This window comes from Saimiri boliviensis, chromosome 3 (genome assembly GCF_048565385.1).
Source record: "Saimiri boliviensis isolate mSaiBol1 chromosome 3, mSaiBol1.pri, whole genome shotgun sequence".
Taxonomy (NCBI): Eukaryota; Metazoa; Chordata; class Mammalia; order Primates; family Cebidae; genus Saimiri; species Saimiri boliviensis.
Window position 1 is genome coordinate 73,881,491 of NC_133451.1, and position 23,316 is coordinate 73,904,806.

The window sequence follows — 23,316 nt, forward strand, 5'->3', positions numbered from 1 at the left end:
AAATATAGAAATGCTGCCCCAGTTCTCATATTTTCATGTGTTTTACTGTTGTTAATCAACTGTGAGGTTAACAGTATAGTGGCAGTGCATGAATGCAGCCCCAAATTCCAAGGAACTAGAAAATTTTGGTAGAATATAATTATTAGTCTTTCTTTGGTTCTTCACCAGGAGGATGGCCTTTCTTGAGCCTAGATTTTCTCCTGTGATGTGAAGCACTTGTCTTGTAGAATGAAAATATGGACAAATTCCTGCTAAAGATACATGTAAAAACTACAGCACAGTGATTTGGTGGCATGTGCATGGTATAACATTTCTGTTTCTTCCTTTATACTTCCAGCTGAAACCTCCTGATTACTGGTCTTTATATACCTGGTCTTACTTTCCTATAGCTTTCAAATTAGATGTATTCACTCTGATATAACTATATATGCCAATCTTATAAATTCCAATGGCAAATACTTTGCAAATGTTACTATTCTTCCTTAGAAAACACTTTTCCCTCTTAAATAAAACCTGAACCCTCAGCTAGACATTCAGGTCATTGCACCATCTGGCCCAACTTACCATCCAACTTTCTCTCCTACTGATCTCCAATGTGAGTCTCCACTCAGGTCAGTCCATCCCATCACAAGACTTCTCACCTTTAACCTGAGCTCACTCAATTCCACTTCCCTGTAATTTGCTCCTCCCTTCTTTCTGTTTATTAAATACCCATATTTCACACTCCCAGGTCAAACCCCAGCCCTGCCACTCAGGATAACTCTTGCAGTTATTTTTTATGGTATCTCAGAATTTCATACCTAATAGGAGCTTTGTAAATAAACTGTCATAATGTCCTCATTTTATAAATAAGAAAACTGAGACCCATGGAAGATAAAATTGTTAGCTAAAATTGCAGCTGTAGAAAGTTTTAAAGATAAACAGGGAGAATTTACACTGAGGAGAGCCATTGCAGTTGTAAATTCTTTGAGATCAGGGCTTGGGTCTTATATCCAATACTGAGTAAGCACGTACATGCTTTGTAAATAGTTTGTTGGTGACATTCGTATCAGATTGACATGATAGAATTTAGTGACAATATTTATTCATCTGAAGGCTGTATACAATATAGAGCATTAGCTTACATCATTAGAAATTTTACAACCCAAATGTCCATCAGTGATAGACTGGATAAAGAAAATGTGGCGCATGCACACCATGGAATACTATGCAGCCATAAAAAAGATGAGTTTGTGTCCTTCACAGGGACATGAATGAATCTAGAAACCATCATTCTCAGCAAACTGGCACAAGAACAGAAAACCAAACACCACATGTTCTCACTCATAGGTGGGTGTTGAACAATTAGGACACATGGACACGGGGAGGAGAGCATCACACACTGTGATCAGTTGTTGGGGGCTAGGGGAGGGACAGCAGGGGGAGTGGGAGGCTGGGGAGGGATAATGTGGGGAGAAATACCAGATATAGGTGATGGAGGGATGAAGGCAGCAAACCATCCTGCCATGTATGTACCTATACAACAATCCTGCATGATCTGCACATGTACCCCAGAATCTAAAGTACAATTTAAAAGAAAAGAATTTTTATGATAAAAATTGTAAAAGTTATTCATTCAACTCAGTAGATTATTACCCTTATGGCTTTCATAAAAAGCCTAATTATGACATTGAGGAAATCATTCCTATGATTTCCCTATTGTTGATATAGAAAGATTATAAAAATCTTCTATTTAAAAAATTATCATGCATAAAATTGCCGCTACCCTAAAACCTTTGGTATTTCCGGCTTAACAGTTTAATATTGGAAATGCAATAGTCAATTTCCGAAAGTCACACGTGCAGTACATTCTTTGGAATCTTCTTTGTTTGATCACCATTGAACAACACATGAAGCTTTGTATTTTTTCACCTGAATAAATAGTACCCTGCATTTCACCCTTTGAGGTCAGTACATACGTCTCACAAGACAGGCGTTCATCAGCTCTTTTCCTGCCAATTCTAAAGAAAAGCAAAAGCTCAACATCCATGCCACCTGACTGAGAGTGAAGCCTATGCTTTATGTTCTTATTTTGCAAGGCCAAATGCTGGTCACCAGTAGTTTATATATGGTAATGTTTTCTCAGTAAGAAAGGACAATATATATCTATATTCTGCTCTCAACTTTGATTACTAACAGTTTCAAATAATATGACTTACTAAATACTCTGATTAATTAAACTTCATTATAGTATGCAATAACAGGTGTGCAGAAGAGTTGCCAATGTTTGTATAGTGTTTATAGGTTCAGTTGTTATTTGCCAGAATAAAATGGTATTTAATTGATATCTTGAATTCTAACTTGACAACAGCTCTCTTTCAAATATTTCAGCTTTCAATATGAATAATTGTATTTAATTATCTTTAAATGTCAATTGTGGGTAGAAGCATATTTTCAATTCTTAAAATATTTCAAATTATCTACAGAATGAAGGTGAAATTGCTAGTTTTGTTTTGAATGTATCTTAAATTTTATGCTTTGAAAAAAATTACTGTGATTGAATTGTGCAGAACGAATATATTATAAATTTGAGAGTTCAAAACAGCAATAAAAGCTTCATTTACGTGGCTTAGATGAGTCTGTATAACTTGAATTTTTGTTAGATGCAGGACCCAGATTTTTTGGGGTACACTTGTGCTAGCAGTGACCAAATCATTAGGGTTTTCTAAGAAACCCTTTACACTCTGTGGTAGTTGGGCATGCCTCATGGTAGCGTCATTTTAAAACATTAAGTGGGTATGAAAGCCAAGAAAATACAAATATATGGACGGTTTCCATATTTGCGGACAGGATAGTATTTATAGTATTTCTATATTAAGTCCAAATCTCATCCTTCCTTTGGATAAAGATTTGATACATTGTTAAGTAATAGCTGGAGTGGACTATTTTGGCTACTCCTGAATATATTAGAAAATCAGTTTCATTATCATGTCTTCCAAGTAAGGTCTGGTGATTATATATGGAATGCTAAACCCTTATTATTCAATTTAGTTATTGAACAAATAGTTTCTTTCTACTAATCTTATTCCAGAAGTAGCTTTCTCACAGATAGTTAGTTCAGTGTGAAGTCTGATTGCCATTCTCAACAGACACCTTCACTACCCAGATGGGACAAAGCTGTGTCCTATTCATCTACATGTTGTTGTTGTTGTTGTTGTTGTTTTTGAAAGCGAATGAGGCCCAAATGGATGTGGGCATTTGTATAAATATTGTTTTTATTGTTTTCTACCACTACATCCTAAAATGAGCCTCTTCTTTTGTATACCTACAATTGACTGTATCAGAAATCAACCAATATAGACCACATATGGTCGTACAGTAGAAAATACTGAGGATCTTGTGATCTTATCTTTATCTTTTTTTTTTTTTTTTTTTTTTTTTTTTTTTTTTTTTTGAGATGGTGTCTTGCTCTGTTGCCGAGGTTGGAGTGCAGTACAGTGGAATCATCACAGCTCACTTCAGACTTAACCTCCGAGGCTCAAGTGATCCTGGCTACTGGCATGCACCAAGACATCAGGCTAATTTTTGTATTTTTTATAGAGATGATGTCTCACTATATTGCCCAGACTTGTCTCAAACTCCTGGGCTCAATCAATCTGCCTGCCTTGCCCTCTCAAAGTGCTAGGATTACAGGCATGAGCCACAGTACCCAGCTATTGTCTTAAATCCTATAAAATCTTGGGGATAAACAGAGTAAAGCCTCCCATATATAGAATTTTTAAAAGAGAAGTAGAATTTAGTTCACTGTGCCTTAAATATACTAGTTTTAAATGAGTCATTTGTTCAGAGAATATACAGGAAAAGATGTTATGTTTATGAAGAATAAGTATGGTCTTTCTGCAGTTTAAAAGAATAAACATCCTTTAAAAGTGACAGATGGCAATCAAATACCAGTAAGAGACAGAAAAATAAATAAATAAATAATATGAAAATGAATAAAGTGCACAATAGTAAAAATACTGTTTTTACATAATGTGTGTTCTACCCAAGGAGACAGACAATAAACACATAAATATTTTAAAAACTTGGTAATTTCATGTGATAAATGTAAAAAGGAATAAAAACAGGGTATGTGATAATGAGTGAGGGGCAACATTCAAAGGATGATTATGGAAGGTTTCTCCAAGACAGTGACATTGAGGTGAGGTCTGAATGGCTAGAAGAACAATGGGAAGTACGAAGATCTGGAGGCATAAATGAACTTAAGGTGTGTGAAGAATACTAAGTCCAATGTGCTTGGACAGTGATGCATGCTGGGAAGAATAGAGTGAAATGAAGGTGAGGAAAGTAGTCAGAAGCAAATCATATGTGATCTTTATGCATAGATAAGCAATTAGGATCAGATTCTTTTGTCAATGAAAAATATGTTCAATGCATTTGAGACATATAAGGTCTAATATTTTTGTAAAGATTTTAATCAAGCCGTTAAATCTTTAAAAAAAAAAAAAGTCATTTATCTGCTGAGAGCAGTGGCTCATGCCTGTAATCCCAGCACCTGGGGAGGCCAACGCAGGAGGATTGCTTGAACCTAGGAGTACGAGACCAGCCCGGGACACATAGTGAGACACTGTCTCTATGAAACTTAAAAAAAAAAAAATTCTACAATCTACTTATATGTATTAAAAAAAAATCTTTGTGAAAGAATTAGAGATCCTTGGTAAATAGACCTCAAATAGGTTGAATTTTTTTATAGCCTAGTGTAAGGTTTAAAGATAATTTTAGAAGCAAATGTGTTTATACAGTCATTGTTTTGGGTGTTTTTTAAATCCCTGCTACTCTTGTAACCCTATTGCCTCACCTTTCCCAGTCTGTTCAACAGCTACTGGAGCCACTAATACCCTGATTCCTAAACAAAGAAACAGACTAAACAAAGCAACAATAGCAAAATACAGAATTAAGTGAGAATCAATTATTCCTAATCTTTTGGATTGGTGTTCTGGGCCTATAAACTTTAGGCTAAGCCTCAGCAGGTGATGGTAGTGGGGACTACCTGGATTTGATCATGGCCATCTCTTAGACTTTTGGAATAGCGGCTTTGGACCATGGTGAAATATAAAAGCGATCATAACAATTAGATTTAGCATAATCAAGGCAGCCAAGGGTAAGATTTATGGCTGCTGCCATCCAGCTTTCAATTTGGTCCTCTAATTTCATGTGAGCTAACATGACATAGGATAGTATATCCCAAGATGTGTCTAAACAAAGTGACACCCAAGATAATTTGGGGTGGCATGAGGAAAATCTTTTAATTTTAGGTACATATTAGGTAATTTTAATGTATATTGTGAAGAAAACAAGTTATTAATCAATCAAACCAAGGATTAGATTAATCAGTCAAACCAAGGATAAATATTCATGTTTTTGAAAAGCCCAAGCCAATCTGTTTAAATTGAAATAATACTAAATAAGACAAAAAATTGCCAGTGTCATAGCTGAATGATGGAAAATTAAGAAATGCTAGCATTTACCTAACACAGATGTCAAAATTGAAATTCTGGCTTGTAACTTCCTAGATGCATGACTCTGGAAAATCACTTTCATCTTTGAGGGACCACTTTTTATAAAATGTGGTAAATACAAATTTTATTATGTTGTGAGAATTAAATGAAATCATTGATTTAAGACACTAACAGAGTTTCTGTCCCATAGGTAAGTACTCCCAAATTAGTAGTTTCTATCATTATTTTCTATCACAGTGAGATCCTTAAGGGCAAGAATTATGTTTTGTACCACTGCATTCCCAGAATCTAGCCCAATGCCTAGCAGTCAATAAATATGTTTGAATGGATGAAAGACTGGATATGTGAACTTCTTAATAAATCAAAGTAATTGACTTTTTTCTCCATTTGTATTAAGTTTAGTGTAGTAAATATTTTACATGCCTAGTATTTACTAAGCACTGTTTTAGGTTGATGATTGTTGCCTTCAAAGACTTCACAATATATCCTACAAAATATTTACAACACAAAGTGTATTAGTCTATTCTCATATGGCTATAAAGAAATACCCCAAAGTGGGTAATTTATGGAGGAAAGAGGTTTAATTGACTCAAAATTCCACAATGCTGGGGAAACCTCAGGAAACTTGCAATCATGGTGGAAGGGAAGGCAAGCACATCTTACATGGCAGCAGGCTGAGATAGCATGTAAAGGAAGCAAAGTGGGAAGAGCCCCTTATAAAAATTATCAGATTTTGTGGGAACTCATTCACCATCAGGGGAACACCGTGGGGGAAACAACCCCTATGATCTAATCACCTCTCATCAGGTCCCCCCTCAACACGTGAGGATTATGGGGATTACAATTCAAGATGAGCGTCGTGTGGAGACACAGTCAAAACATATCACAAGGGTTAGAAAAACAGCAAAAAGGTCACAAAAAATTGAAAAATTACCAAGTGTTTAATATTTCTGGCATAATTTAAGTTTCCTTAGTCCCTATAAGATAGTTGATACTGAAGAAGTCACTTAAAAGTAGTATTTTAATTCTGCAGCTTCTTTCTACCTTACAGTAAGTACCTTAGACTCCCAGATACTCTCACTGATATGCCCCATGGCAACCTAGGTATGCCTGAGATTAATCAAGTATTGTCTCAGATGTGCCTATAAGAAGCTGTTTCAGATGTTCTGCATTTGCTTTACTGTGCATAAGAGACTCCTCTGATAGGCTGTAGGTGGTTTGTCAACATCTCACTGGATGTTATGGTACTACTACTTCGACAGATAACTTGTTATCTATTGCTGCTTCTCCAAACTCCCTAACTCCCGATCAGCTGTCACATTTCTTCCAGCTGCAGAAAGCACAATTACTATTGTACCAGGCAGTAGCAGATACACCCCGAACCCTCATAGTGTTCTAGGTGGGACATATTCTGTGGCAGAATGGACAATAAAGGTGATTTTTCTCTCCTCTGATCAAGAAATATTGTTAGCTAACATTTTACAGTTTATTCAAGTTCAAGAGAACAGCTGAAGAGATGGTCAATGTGCCATATTTGAAATGACTTTTCAGTTTCTATAACTAGGGCATTGTTACTAGATGAAGTCATTTGTGAGCTCACTGGCCCTCCAATTCAATATTTCCAAAATTTAACTCATTATGTTATCATTGAAACTTACCTTGACTCCAGACCTTGGCCAGTTTTATTTTTTATTTTTGACCCTTGGTCTGAATTATCTCAGAAAGTTTCTCTTTTGCTCAAGAGACTTTGCTAGGTTATTACACATTCCTGAACACCACCTAGACTTAATTTGGAATTGCTGTTTTTCTGAAACATTATATGTGGTAAGAAAAGTGACAACCAAGATAATTTGGGGTGGCCAAAGTTGGCTTGGAAGAAGGAGGCAATGTCTGTATCATTCAGCTTAAGTTTCTATTGCAAATATCAATGAAGCATGGAAATAACTCATCAGAACTTAATATTAGATACATCCTTTTGGAGGGATTAGAAAAGAGATTCGAAATAACTAGAAGCAAAGAGTATGGCCATCATATAAGTGAGAAAATTATAATTTGAAGAGATCTATTTGCTACCTAAATAGTACTTAAAAAGAACAGAATTTGGTACTAACCCATTAATGGAAGTGAAGAAAAATGAGAAGTTAAAGGTGATTGCCATCTTTCTGATCACCATGCTGAACTCACTACAGTAAGGTAGTTAAATGTTCCAAAGCCAGAATACTAGCCTTTACTACTTCCTAGCTGTGTGACCTTGGGTAAATTACTTATTCTTTTTCTTTATCAAATAACATTAATAATTATTATTTCATAGGATTTTTGTGAACATTGAGTTAATATTTGTGACTACACTTAACAATGAATGGCATTTAATAAACAGTAAGTTTTAGTTACCGCTTTTGTGCTTTGTAATTAATATCATAATACTTATTGTTTCAATATAGTCAGTGTGATGGTGATGGTGCTGCTAACTTGAATAGGTAATTGAAGAGGAAAAGAAAGTTGGAAAACTAAGGTATTAGTACTTTAATTTTAGATTTACTGAGTCTGAGGGCCACTCGTATATCTAAGTAGCAGTGTACAGCAAGATATATCTGGAACTCTAGTGCGACACTGGCTAGAAGAAAGTGAGAATGTTAAGACTGCCTTCTAAAAGGGCTAGGGTACTAAGCAGAAACCAGTAAATTCAGGAATACATGAAATGAGACTATGGGGATAGGATATTTAGCCTATTCTTTCAAGAAATTGTAGAATGAGATGGTAAATAGGTATGACAATAGCCAGAGAAAAGGAGAATACCTAAAAATATTTTTTAAATGTAAATAAAAATGCATTAGATTTAATATCGATAGACTGAGTTCATACACAGTCAGAAGAGGGGTAAGCAAGGAATAAACAAAAACCACAGTGAAACTAATAAATACTAATGAGTTACTAATAGAAAGACATGTTCATTTTGTGCCAGCCACTGTTCTAAGCACTTACATGCATTATCTTTATAGATCCTCAGAACCAAGCAAAATAGTTACTAGAAGAGAAAGCATGGGGTGTGAGAGGCTAAGCTGGAGCAAGTGACCCTGAGCCATGTATTGTCTGGTAGCCAAGTTCATACTTTTAAGCACTGTGCTATTTTGCCTTCCATACTTTGAAAAAAAAAGCATAAGGATATTTAAAAAAAAATCTTAAAAACATTAGAATTGAGAACACAAATGGAAAAATCAAGAACATCAAATAGTTGAGGATATGGTTTAAGAACTGTTGGGTTGGGTTAGAAGAGAAGATATTGAGTGAGAGGATATAGAAAACAGCCTTGTGAATGTAAAAATGACATTATTTGTACTAAAAATATCTAAATTCAAACATTCAGTTGTCAAACACCAATCATCAAACAAGTTTAATTACTTACTTTTTCAAAAATAGCTAAATGTGTTGGTTTTCTTGAGAAAGTGCTAAGACTCGTTTGGCAAGGAGTGCTATTTAAAAGTAATAATCTTTTTTTTTTCTCTTATTGAGAGCCTAGTCTGATGTGAGTCCATTTGTCTACACTGGTTTTAGGTAGGAAATCCAGTGAGATTTATTGGTGTCTCTATTATTTTTCCCACAGAAGTTCGAGTGTGGTTAATGGTGTAATTGTTAGCAGAAACTTTCTTCTTACAGCAATGTTGGTGGGCTTTAAAATCTCTTGCACTTATCCTTTTTCCGTCTTGCTTTTAGCTCTGCAGTATTTTCTTGAGGTGGAAAAATCCCTATTGATTCATACCAGGCTTATAAAACAAAATGTGTGCTTTTACTTTTTATAGGCAAATGAAATAGAATGATTATAAACAAACTTGCCAATGTGATACTGCTAATCAGCTTGTTTAAATAAAACCCAAATCATATGCCAGATACCTGCCATCTTGTAAAGGAACAGTTTATGTTCTTTGTATGTGGCCAGGTTTTATCTCCCAGAGATTTGATGCTATAAGGCTGGAATTCAATTTGAATTTGGTTAGGAATGATATTAAGTCCTAGACACTCTGCCAGAACATATCTTTCCAAACAGGTGGGAAAATGAGGTGAGGTGGAAAGAACTCTACAGTGATGCAGAAGAGATGCATAAATAGATTTATTTTTATAATATCCTTTCAAAAATCTCAGCTTTTTTCAATTACTCAACTAGATCACAAGGTTAGGAAGTTTTCATTACCTACTTTAACACAATACAGAGACAGTTCAATATTTGTAAATATTCATTTTTATAAACTCTTTTGACATGTATTTCGTAGATCTATACACAGCTTATTTGTTTGGTTTTGCCTCTGAAAAAGACATTTATCCTTTAAAGAAACCTATAGCACAGAAAATTTCTCTTGGAAATGCAAAGAAGTAAATGATCTCTCTGCTTTTATATATGGCACTGAGCTGTTTCTTAAGTGGAATGCAGATAAATACCTTACCAAATGTATGAAATGTTGCCATCAGTGCATATTAATCTGCATGTCTGTGGTGAAGATTAGATCATTCTAGAACACTGTGCTCAGATAAGACCATACAACTATTTATATTTATCCCTTTTAAAATAATTGCTATTTGGGTAAATTCCGAAATTTTATTGAATATTACTTCCTGGCTCTCTTGCCTCATACACACAAAAAATGGTTTGCTGCATTCCTCTCTCGTCATCTACATTATATATTTCTGCTAAGTAAAAGAATGTATCTCTGCAAATACTACGTATTTTGTATTTTTAAAAGTAAGCATATAGGTTCTCAATAAAATTATCTTATATTAAGCATTTCATTCTAGTTAATTACTAGCAAGGTTTAAAATCTTGTATCATGTAACAAATGTCAGAAAAACTCAAAACAATTCCAATCGAGTCTGTATTCTGAATCATAGAGTATTTCTGTAGTACTTGGAAAACATGACATACTGGAAGAAAAAATGCTTAACTTTCTGGAAAGATATCATGGAAATAAACTGCGCTAATGCCATCCTTCAGAGAGATCAACCTCCAGCTCTTCATATACTGAGCTGTCTCTTTCTTATTTGATTCTATTTCACCTTCCATGACCCTGTCTTGACTTAGTGAGACTGGAGAGGAATCTCCACTTCCCCCTTAACATATACATAGCATATGTCTATTTAATAAAGAAGTCAATGGCTTCTTGCTTGCTAAATTGTAACCTCAGTTAGCAGCTATAGGATTTTTGTTCAATAAACTGAAATCTCTCTTTATTTGAAACTGGATCTGCTGACCCTACTAGCCTCTGTAACTAATAATCTATTACCTCAGCTGAAATGCTGGTGTCTGAAAGACTGATGAAGAGAATAATCTAGCTTGGCCTATATAGATCTTCTTAAAGACACTGATGTGCTAATATAGCCCCTAGATTATTGAAATGACTCTGATGATGAGCACATCTTTTTCTTTTCTTTTCTTTTCTTTTTTATTATACTTTTAAGTTCTGGGGAACATTTGCAGATTGTGCAGGTTTGATACATAGGTATACACATGCCATGGTGGTTGGCTGCATCCATCCCCCTGTCATCTACATTAAGTATTTCTCCTAATGTTATCCCTCCCCAATACTCCCACCCCATGCTATCCCTACCCTCATCCCCGATCCCCTGGCAGGCTCCAGTGTGTGATGTTCCCCTCCCTGTGTCCAAGTGTTCTCATTGCTCAACATCCACTCATGAGCGAGAACATGTGATGTTTGGTTTTCTGTTCTTGTGTCAATTTGCTGAGAATGATGGTTTCCAGTTTCATCCATGTCCTTGCAAAGGACATGAACTCATCTTTTTTTTATGACTGCATAGTATTCCATGGTATTTATGTGCCACATTCTCTTTATCCAGTCTATCATTGATAGGCATTTGGGTTGGTTCCAAGTCTTTGCTATTGTAAATAGTGCCACAATAAACATACATGTGCATGTGTTTTTATAATTGAATGTTTTATAATCCTTTGAGTATATACCCAGTAATGAGATTGCTGGGTCAAATGGTATTTCTAGTTCTATATCCTTGAGGAATTGCTACATCGTCTTCCACAATGGTTGAACTAATTTACACTCCCACCAACAGTATAAAAGTGTTCCTATTTCTCCACATCCTCTCCAGCATCTGTTGTCTCCAAATTTTTTAATGATTGCCATTCTAACTGGTAGGAGATGATATCTCAATGTGGTTTTGATTTGCATTTATCTAATGACCAGTGATAATGAGCTTTTTTTCATGTGTTTTTTGGCTGCAAAAATGTCTTCTTTTGAGAAGTCTCTGTTCATATCCTTCCTTTTGTGCAGAATACTAGCATCTTTCTTGTGACCAAGAATCAAAGTATTAAGAAATAAGGCTGGCATTAAATTAAACTCTTGGAAGGCAAGACCTGTATATACATTGAAATATCTATAGAAACTTATAGAAATATTCATGTAGATGTCTGTGAAATTATTTTTTTACTTCTGCCTCTCTCTTTGCTCTTCTCTCTTCCTTCTCAGGTCTTTGATATTTGTTGTTTGTTTGTTTGTTTGTTTGTTTGTTTGTTTGTTTTTGAGACAGTCTTGCTCTTGTTGTCCAGACAGGAGTGCAGTGGCAGGACCTCGGCTCACTGCAACCCTCGCCTCCTGGGTTCAAGCAATTCTCCTGCGTCAGCCGCCCAAGTAGCTAGGATTACAGGCACCCACCACCACACCTGGCTAATTTTTATATTTTTAGTAGAAACAGGGTTTCACCATCTTGGCTAGGCTGGTCTCAAACTCCTGGCTTCAGGTGATCCACTCACATTGGCCTCCCAAAGTGCTGGGATTACAGGCATGAGCCACCATGCCTGGCCAGTCTCTGACATTTGCAGGGGAAATTTCAATTTCCATTTGTCCCTCTGGAGTCCCCAGTCCATAACTTATCTTGGACCTTCTCTACCATAAAGAAAAAAAAATCTAGTATCTGTTTAGTTATTAGAGAGCAGTGTCACCTGATTTCTAACCTGACAGCAGGTAAACTAACCCAAGCAGTTTATTATTGGGGAAAAATATAGTATCTCTTTTCTCTGATAACTTTCCCTTAAATGGTGGCATTTTTTGTGAAAGCACTCCTTGCCTTTCTTGTCTGCATGAATTATTTTTACTGGATTTAAAATTTAAAACAGTTTTTATATATACATGTGGATACTTTTGGTGCCCTAAGAATGGCCCAAATGATGCCGTGATAAGAGAATAAGCCTGATACTCACCTGTGTTTTACACTGACTACTTACATGGCCTTTGTCCAAACTCTTGACTTCTCTGGGCCACCCTTTTTTGTTTTACAAATTTAAAAAGTTAGTAAATATAAAGCCTATATAGCAATGTCTGGCACAAAGTAAGCTTTTCATTTCCTGCATGTAGCTGTGTACGTATTAGGTCTGCCATACCTTGCTTCAGCAGGTACATGAAATGCCATTACACACCATAACTGCATAAATATCATTATATATCAAAAGCTTGAAAGGATCAGTGACAATCATATACATTTACCTCCTAAAGGAGCACATCTGTTTATAAGGGTGAATTAGCCACTCAGGAAGCTCCCTATTATAATCACAGAAACCTTGAGAAAGAATGATATCTCAAAAAGCCCATAGGAAATTTTAGAAGTAATGGTAAGCAGTTATTTATCATGCTTTTAACCAGAATTGCCTTTATTAATGACTTATTCACACATTCAGATTTGTATTCACTGCCTATCATATGTTATGTCAAGTATAGTATATGTAAATCTTCATTCTGATAGTGACAAATAAAGCTGTGAAGTATATCATAGTGTAATAAGGACATTGACCATTGGATTTGCTTTAAAGGCAAAAATGTACAGTAATAGGAAGAGACAAAATAGAGCCAAAGACTAGGAGGTGGAACTGAGAAGAGTAGCTGGGTCTCTGTTATACATTTTTCTGATTTTAAATTGTTTCTGCTTATATTTGGTGCTGTTAAAGATTGTGAAGTATTTGTTTGCTTAAAAATACTTGCAATGGGCCAGACACAGTGGTTCAGGCCTGTAATCCCAGCACTTTGGGAGGCCAAGGTGCGAGGATCACAAGGTCAGGAGATCAAGACCATCCTTGCTAACATGGTAAAAACCTGTCTCTACTAAAAATACAAAAAATTAGCCAGGCAAGCACCTGTATTCCCAGCTACTCAGGAGGCTGAGGCAAGAGAATTGCCTGAACCCTGAGGCAGAGGTTGCAGGGATCAAAGATCGGGCCACTGCACTCCAGCCTGGGTGAAAGAGTGAGACTCCATCTCAAAAACTAAATAAATAGGCTACACTGGAAAGGTGGCAGAGCAAGAGTATCCTTTTGGTTCCATAAAATCTCCTGAAAAAGTGGAAGGCTTATCAAACCCTCAAAGCCACCCAGGCAAAGCAGGCACTTTTGGCAAAGAAGGAGCAGAAGAAAGGAAAAGGGCTTAGGTTTAAGCAACCGGAATCACTCCTACATGATTCCTGGTGGCAGACACATGACAAGGTGCATGTCAGACGACTAGAAGTGAAATCTCACACCTTGGAATTGCCAGATAAACATCCCTTGGCCTCTGCTGTATGCGTTGAAAGGATTGATGGTGTGAGTTTACTGATGCAGATAACCATTGCAAGTCTTCACCTAAAAAATTTTTTAGTGGTGTCTTTGTAAAAGTCACCCCCCAGAATTTAAAAATGCTGTGTATAGTGGAAACTTATGTGACCAGGGGATTTCCAAATCTCAATTCTGTCTGGGAACTCATTTTGAAACATGGACAAGCCAAGGTCAAGAATGAGATCATCCCTCTGACAGACCACACAGTGATTGAGGAACACCTGGAGAAGTTTTGTGTGATTTGCTTGGAAGACTTCATTCATGAAATTGCCTTCCTGGGGAATCATTTCCAGGAGATCGCATGGTTCTTGCACCCTTTCCACCTCTCAGTGGCCCATCATGCTACCCGAAGTAGAGTGGGCTTCCTCAAGGAGATGGGCACACCTGGCTCTCGGGGTGAACGTATCAATCAGCTCATTGGCCAGCTGAACTAGACCCAGGTGCCAAACTGCAATAAATTTTAATAAATGAAGTGGAAGCATGTGTTTTTCGGTTTTGGAGACTTTGTATCAAGTATCTTCAGAGAAGATTATTTCCTGCTATATCTTCAAAAACTGGAAAGGAAGGGTCAAAGAAAAGACAGTAGCTGGCTGGGTGCAGTGGCTTATGTCTGTAATCCCAGTACTTTGGGAAGCTGAGGAGGGCAGGTCATCTAAGGTTGGGAGTTCAAGACCAGCCTGACCAAGATGACGAAACTCCGTCTCTACTAAAACTACAAAAATTAGCAGGGTGTGGTGGCGCATGCCTGTAATCCCAGCTACTCAGGAGGATGAGGCAGGAGAATCACTTAAAACTGGGAGGCTGAGGTTGTGGTGAGCCAAGATTGTACCATTGCACTCTAGCCTGGGCAACGAGAGTGAAACTCTGTCTCAAAAAAGAAAAGAAAAAACAGTAGCTTATGTTCATGGCAAGCACCTCTCATCAGAGTCCAGTTTAAGGAAAAATTATGACATTTTCTGCATTTGCTGCCCCCTCGTCTGAAATCAGCACATTCCATGGAGGAAGGAGTCCTGCTTTGCTGCATCTCCTATCCTAGGGTTTAATGTTGGTAATTGAGTAACTCTAGCATTTGTGCAAGGCTCCCTAAGACTCCTGCAGCAGTGGAGAAGCCCAGGGACATAAGTGAATCTGGAGATTCCTGGGGCCTTGTTGTGAAAAAGACTTGAAATATACATGGGAGGAAAGGTACAAAAATAAATATTCACTTGTCTGTACAAATAAAGTAAAATAAAATGAAATAAAATAAAACAACTTCAATGAAAGCACTGAATATTGTGAAGTTCTTGCTATTCAGAGCCCTCTGTAAAATATCATATTCTACTTTTCCAGCCCTTTCTCTCATTCTTCTCCTGAAAGTACACAAGTTTACCATCCAACATAAATATTTTCCTCCAAGTGTGTCATCCTTTTACATCATCCTGCATTTGCTCTTCTATTTCTATGTCTTAGCTCATCTTCAGTTGACAATTTCCAGTCTACTTATTTAGATTAAGAATAATTAAGAAACCAGTGTCTGGGGAAGGAAAGAAAGTAGCAAGTATAGATTTTCATTTTAAATATTTGTGAAAAGGAGGAGAAAGATGAGATGACAATGAGAAGCCTTGGGGATGATTTTCTTTATTTCATTTTTTTTGTCTTTATAGATATGTAGAATCTTGCTTCAGACTGAGAAAAAGAAATTGATAGAAGAGAAAATTGTATGTGCTGGGAAAAAGAGGAGGTCTGATAGAAAAAAACTGGAGGAGACAGAAATACATGGAGTCAAGAGTAAGAATGTATTTAGATTACAGGTGGCATATGACAAGGCTGGAAAGAGCTGATGGAAAGTTATTCATATACTGTGGAAAGTAAGAGTAATAAATATATAAATGAAGATAAAGATGAAGTCAAAGAATTTGAGCAACTCATATGTGATGGCCTGCATCATCTCAGTAATATCAAATGCTGAAAATGAGAAATGCAGGATTGGGGATGGTCACTGTAGAAGAGTAGAAAGTCTGGAGGAACTATCACAGGAAACAAGATAGGCTGTCAGATGAATTTAAGGAATGCAGAGTTAAATTGAAGACCTACTTAAGATTAGATACATACAGAGATGATGCAAGTTGCATTTAAGAAATCTCGTATTTTGTTCATACCTAAGAATACCATGTGATGTATTTTACAGTTACTTTATGGTTAAGTTCATAATAGATAGAGCAGATAATAGGCATAATTTTATGTCAGTGTTATCACTGGCGAAAGGGCAAACATTCCTGAAATTTGCAGAAGCAACATTCTTTTCTTTGCATTTAATTATAATAAAATGAATAAATATTGGTTGCCAAAACAATCTAACGTAATACCAGCTCTGACTATTCTAGATAGAACTATATCTGCAAAGTAGCAAGCACTTTTGGAGGTTTCAGACAACTCTAATGTATTCTGTTTTATAAATGTTGATATATTTGATTTCTGTATTATGTGAGTTGTCAATTTAGAACTGGGCCTACAGTGTTAAATGATCATTTTTACCATTTTAGATGTGATGCTAGAAATTGGGTAAGGCTCAGCCACATTTTGTATGGAGAGGAGAGCATAGAGCTATTACCCTTAGGCTTTTACTACAGGCTAAAGTAGAAACTGCTGATAACAATAAAATCAGGAGTAGTGCAGGCATCGGAGAGACAAAAGTGCTAGCAGTTTTGCCTTGGAAAGAAGAGAGAAAAACACAACCTTCTATTTGCCTGTATCTCTAATTACATTTAATAATATAATAGTAACTGCTGAAATAAATTTACACCCAACATTTCTAATTGCTTAAACAACCAGAAGTTTATTGCTTACAAAATGCCCCTGAGCAACTCTAGATTATTGAAAAGTGGGCGACACTCTGTTTCACTTAGTGATTCAGGGACCCAGGTTAATGGAATCTCTGACCTCTTTATCACATGGCTGCCAAGATGGTATAGTAGTTTCCTTTCGATGAAAGAATGAAGAAGATCATGGATGTTGGTGGGTAAATATGATTAAATATACATATGAGCTAGCCTAAAAATGTTGCATATTGCTTAAGCTAACATCCCATCATCCAGAACCCTGTCATGTGGCCAAATCTAATTGTAAGAGAAACTTTAATCTGGTCATGTGTCCAAGAAAAGAGGAAAAGGAGTTTGAACAATTCTGTTCCATTATCAGTAATGTACTAACTGCTGAGTAGGAGGTGTGGGAACAGAACTGGTCTATTGATCTAACAGGGAAAGCCATCTTCTATTTAACCCCAATCTCCACCTAATGGTGGGGAACACTGGACTGGTTGCCTTCCAGTTGTTGCTTGAATGCAATTTTTAAATTTAAAAATCAGCAAGCAACCTAATATCAAACAATTGGAGACTGATGAATATAATTAGAATTTACCTAACACTGTTACTATAAATGACCTCTACGATGATAAGCAGGTGACATGGAACACAGTTGTGATTAATGCAGGACATGAAGTTTTATCTCTGCTATGACTGTTAACAGTAAAAATAATGAGTGTATTTTAACTGGGGAGCATACGAGTATTTATTTAATGTAGTGAAATTTTTAATCTTTTTGAATTGTAAAAATTTCTGCTACTGCTGCAATATTGATTATGTAATAAATCTTACAATTTTTTTTTTGATGGAGTCTCACTCTGTTACTCAGGCTACAGTGCGGCAGCACAATCTCGGTTCACTGCAACCTCTGCCTCCTGGGTTCAAGCGATTCTCTTACCTAAGCCTCTGTAGCTGGAACTACAGGCATGTGCCACCATACCTGGCTAATTTTTTATTTTTAGTAGAGATGGGATTTCACCATGTTGGCCAGGCTGGTCTTCAACTCCTGACCTCAGGTGATCCTCCCACCTCAGTCTCCCAAAGTGATGGGATTACAGGTGTGAGCCACAGTGCGCAGCCACATCTTTCTTTTTAAATGAGTACAAGCTTCTCAAATGTGTTGAAGTGTACATGTTAAGGTATGGTAATATGTATGTTATCATTAACTAGCTGCTATGGAATGCTCTAAATTCAGATTACACTTCCTTTATAATGCCAATTTGACTTATGTAGGCTCTTATAAGAACGTATACCTAGATGCACTCTAGAAACTTGACATCATTTTTGCTCTTTGTTATTCTGTGATCTCTGCTATGTATTAAGCAATGATTATTTTGATTAATATTTTGCTAAATATTTTCTTATATTTGAGAGTTGGGTTTATGCAAACATACCCTAAACATTGGAAGTTTTAATTAAAACAAATGAGGATGTTGCAGAACCCCTGTATTGTCTAAGTATTAAAGTTAAAAAAAAAAAAAAAGAACCACTTATATTAAATGTTGGCCTATTCAGCTAGAATAAACCTCAAAGCTTCAAAGAAATCAAAGGAAAGGATTTTGAGGGATAAAATATGAATTTAATTCAGATTTAAAATTATTTTCCCCCTTTCTCCTAATACTTTCCCAACATACAAACATCTGATTATCATAGATACTGATAAATGGCATTATAGCCAGAATAATTATAAGGTGAAAATTATTCAAATTTTGTAGATAATGTTAAATTATTTCCTACTGAGAGACAAAAAGTTATATGTGTATGTGAGTATATATGTATATATTTCTATATGTGTGATGTATGTTTTAGCATACATGTACACTGATTTTTCTAGTTTCCCATTGTCTTAGTACCAATTTGTTAGTGTTATATTTATTGGGTTGGTTTATGCCAGTCGGTTTTTACATTTCAGTATATGATTTTATATATATATATAGGCTCCTCTGGTTTCATGCATGACCATGAAATATTGATTTGGTCATTTATAAAAACCTACCAAAATATCTCTAGCTTAAGAAAATTGCTCTTGAACTTTGGTATACATAAGAATTAACAGGGTCATTTATTAAAACTTTAGGTCCCTAATGAAATAAAATTGGAGGTAGGCATGAGCATACATTTATAAGTACCACCCCACTCCCCACAAAGTGCTTGATTCATGGATCACACACCAGGGAACACTGTGTCAAGTTGCCAGTAAACGCTACGTAGGACTATTAGACGCTTGTATCCTCTTACATCAAGGCTTAAGCAAAGTGCTTTTTCTGAAAATAAAATTTTGTGTCTTTCCAGATTTATATTTAATCTCAAGTCTATAGTAACACATGGGGACCCTGACCAATAACTCAGACTTCTTTTGCCTTCAAGTGCGAAATATCTGTTTTAGAACAGGGGCTGGAATACTATGATGGCCTGTGGGCCAAATCTATTCTGATACCTATTTTTGTAGGACTCATGAGCTGAGACTGTTTGAAATGGTTAAGAAATAATCAAAAGAAGAATATTTTATGACACATGAAAATTATGTTTGAATTTCAGTGTCCATAAATAAAGTTGCATTAAAACACAGCCATGCTCATCTGTTTGTGTATCTATGGCTGTTTATGCACTGTAATGGCAAAGTTAAGAAACCACCACGGACACTGTGTCTGGTGCTTTCATTGCTTCTCAATACTGATAAGTGCAGTATCCATCAGTTGACACAATTATAATTCCACAATGTTTAAAGTGCCATACATAGTCATAACACAACATAAGCAAAACATGTTTATTATGCAGTGACATTATAGTCATGCTAAAATATGTCAACATGAATATCACCACCTAAGCACTCATCACAGTGTTGCAACCTATAAGAAAGCAATAACCAGAAAGTATTTAAAATTTACAAGTGGTGTGTCTTATTATAGCAGAATTTATTCACGAGTCAAAAGTGAAATAAGGATGTAACCAAAGTTTCCGCATTACTCATTTGTTAGTCAAACAAGGAAAGACATTTGTCAGTGTTGAGTTAATTGACTCATGGGTTTGATTGCAGCAGCTGAGGAATTTTGTTCAGAGAAAATAAATATGTTTAAGACTATTAGCCTTTTTGTGAAAAAAAAAAAAAAAAAAAAAAAAATGTTGCCCAAAGAATCAAGAATGTTAACAGTAACAGCAGTAGTCAATTGAAAAACAAGGCAAGTGCTATGTAGTTTCTGTGACTCTTGATAAGCCAATAAATGTTACCAATACTGCTCAGTTGTTTGAAGGGTCAGTCTTGAGTATAAACTGATTGAAGCATTAGTACCTATAAATAGTCTGCATGGAACAACTACAGGCAAGAAAGTTTTGAAGTTGAGGAAACAGTAATTCCGTACAAGCCAAAGTAGAATCAGCCAAGGTGTTACAATGGACAGTGAAGATATGTATACAACAGAGAGATGATTAGTTTAACAAATTTACAAAACTTATGAAAATAAAAAGGTGTTTATTGTTTTTCACTAGGAATTTTGTATAAAATAATTGAGTCTAATGGTCCAAAGTATCAATAGTAAACATTATTTATCCTTATGCCTTAACCATCCATAAATTTTTGTCAGAAGTAGACTATCATGGGTTGCCCTATAATATAGTCATTCTATAGATTAGCAGTGGTCAATATTTATTATAATATTTACACTCGGAGATGAGACTGAAATTTTTCTTAACAAGAACAGCCCCCAACAATTTTAAAATACCAATTTATTTTAGAAATCAGCTTTGCTTCAGACTTGATAATGTGTCCTGATGGATTCAACATAAACTCACAAACAAAATAGTGATTGTATATGAATTTTTTTACTGTAGTAAATTCATGTTAACAACAATTTACAGCATTGTTTAAACCAAAAACATTGATTTTTTATTGCTGTATAACAAATTACATTAAACATGGCAGCTTAAAATAATACTCATTTATTAGCTCACAGTTCCATATGTTAAAATAAGGTGTCAGCCAGACTGAGTTCTCATATGGAGGGGCTGGGGAAAACCCACCCCCAAGTTCTTTTTTGTTGGCAGGATTCAATTCTTTTTAGTTGTAGGACAGAAAACCAAATTTTCTTGCTGGCTGTTAGCCAGAGGCCACTCTCAGCTTCTAAAACTTGTCCACATTTCTTCCACATGGTCCTCTCCATCTTCAGGCCAACAGCGATAAATCAAATCCTTCTCATGACTAGAATCTCTGATTTTCACCATCTCTGACCTCCAGACCAAATTTAAAGGGCTCATGGGGCAAGTTTTAATCATGACATTAAAAGCTATCCTAGTTACAGTTTTAGGGACTATACAAAGTGTACATTCCGGGGGTGGAGATCTTGGAAGTCATCTTACAATTCTACCTATTACACACAAGTAAGTCAAGGTACTAGTACCTTGTGCAAGTACCTTGTGAAAATACCTTATACTTTCTGTGCAGTAGAAGGTGAAATGAAAGACAAGATATTCATTTCTATTCACATTTGCCATGGCTGTATTTTCCAAATTCAAACTACAGATCCAGGAAGTGTTTTTCAAGCTTCAGTGCAAGTACAAAGGAAATTTCTATACTTAAAAATCCATTTAGCTGTGCAATTGAGAAAGTCTTTCATAACCTTCAGTTGGAAATAATTACTCTGCAGTGTAATGACAGGCTAAAAAGAAAATATCAAGAGAAGAATGTAATAGAATTCTATAAATGCCTTCAAAGCAAAAAAAAAAAAAGTGCTCAATTAAAATTGTATTCTTGTAAACTGATATAAGTATTTGACAATATCTGTGTGAAAAAAATTGTCAAATATGAGATATGTAAAAATCTCGTTTCAGATCAGAATTAACAGTGAAACATTATTTTGATGATAGATGACAATATATTTAAACCCTAATTAAGCAAAATATTATTTTGAAAAAACAAAGAATTACATTCTTGTTATTAGTAGACCTGTATTAGAAAAAAGTGAACTCTGTAATTATTATCATTTGAATTTCTTCAACATGAAATTTCTTTTCTTCTTTTGTTAAATAATTACCTACATAATATCCAACATTTTGCCTCTTAACCCAGTAAATGTAAAATATTTACTATTTGTCCCTTTACAAGAAAATTTTGCCATCCCCACCATACTCACTCACTCCTCACTTTATGCAATTTTCTATGGAACCATGATATTGGTGCTTGTTTTAGTGTGATATCATATATAGGGCTGGCTACATAGCACTCTTACTAGGAATGAATGTCTATATGATTTTCCTGGCTTTGTCATTCTCTTTTAGCCATTGCTAGTCTATATATCTTTAGCCCTTACGTTAGTTAAGTTCAATTATAAATTTCATGCTCTTGAAATTTCAACACACATAGAATTTTCTAGTAATTAATCTCAATTTTTAAAAATATTAATTGGTAGTAGATTTAGAAGCTATGTAATTTTATGTGTGTATATATATAATAGGCCAAAAGTGGGCCTATAAAAGTGGAATAGGAAGTTTGTTGGTGAGAGTACATCAATAAACTCTTTTTTCCCCCATTTGCAAAATGATAAGGTTGAAAATGAAACTGGTAGACTACATGTATCACAGTTCTGCATTATTATTAATATTAAACTCTCCTAAGAAAAATTTAACATGACAATATCAGGGTATTCTTCAATAAAATAAAACAAAATAACTGTTGTCCATTCTTATTTTTGACCTCCATTTTGAGAAGAGTATACATCATGATTTTCTCAGGTATTATTCACTTACAGCGTTTCAGTTTACAAGCATTGAAGACACATGTCTACTCTTAAGGGATTTTGAACTCTCTCTTCAGTGTCATATTCTAAACTTATATGGACTGTCAAGCTTAACATGCCCAAACTGAACTAATTTCTTCATTATCTCTAAGTAGCTAATAAAACCAAACAAATGACTGTACCCTTCTCCCTGAATTTCCTATTTTAGTATGGTTTCTTCATCTTTCCTACATACTCACTTCTCCATTTCTTTCCATTCTTTAATTAAATAAAGATTTAGCACCTGTTATATGCCAGTTACTGTGTTAGTCACAGTGGGAAGGCAGAGGGTGAATGAGAAAGACTAAGTTCCTGCTCTGATGAGCTCACACTCTGGTTTGGAAGGCAAATAATAAAATTAAGTAAAATCAAAACAAATGAAAAATATTTATAAGTTGTGGTTATTGCTATTCATTCATTCAAAACACTGAATTCCTTTCTCTGGACAAGATACTGGGCTAGATATTGTAGATATAACAGTGAACAAAATAGGCAAAAATATTTCTTTATGGAGCTTGCAATCTAGTGGGAAGGAACAAGCAAGGAATTGAAAAAGAGGATATGATCAGGGTCTCCATTATATCAAATGTATAGGGAATTCTTTCCTATGGTGAACA

General features: G+C 35.5%; 1 protein-coding gene and 1 pseudogene across 2 annotated transcripts in view; both read left to right on the forward strand.

Moving 5' to 3' along the window:
• Positions 1-23,316, forward strand: part of CFAP299 (cilia and flagella associated protein 299) — a 644,411-nt gene that overhangs the window by 353,189 nt on the left and 267,906 nt on the right. The gene's annotated exons all lie outside the window — the stretch shown is intronic.
• Positions 4,118-17,628, forward strand: LOC141583948 (large ribosomal subunit protein uL30-like 1 pseudogene; annotated as a pseudogene).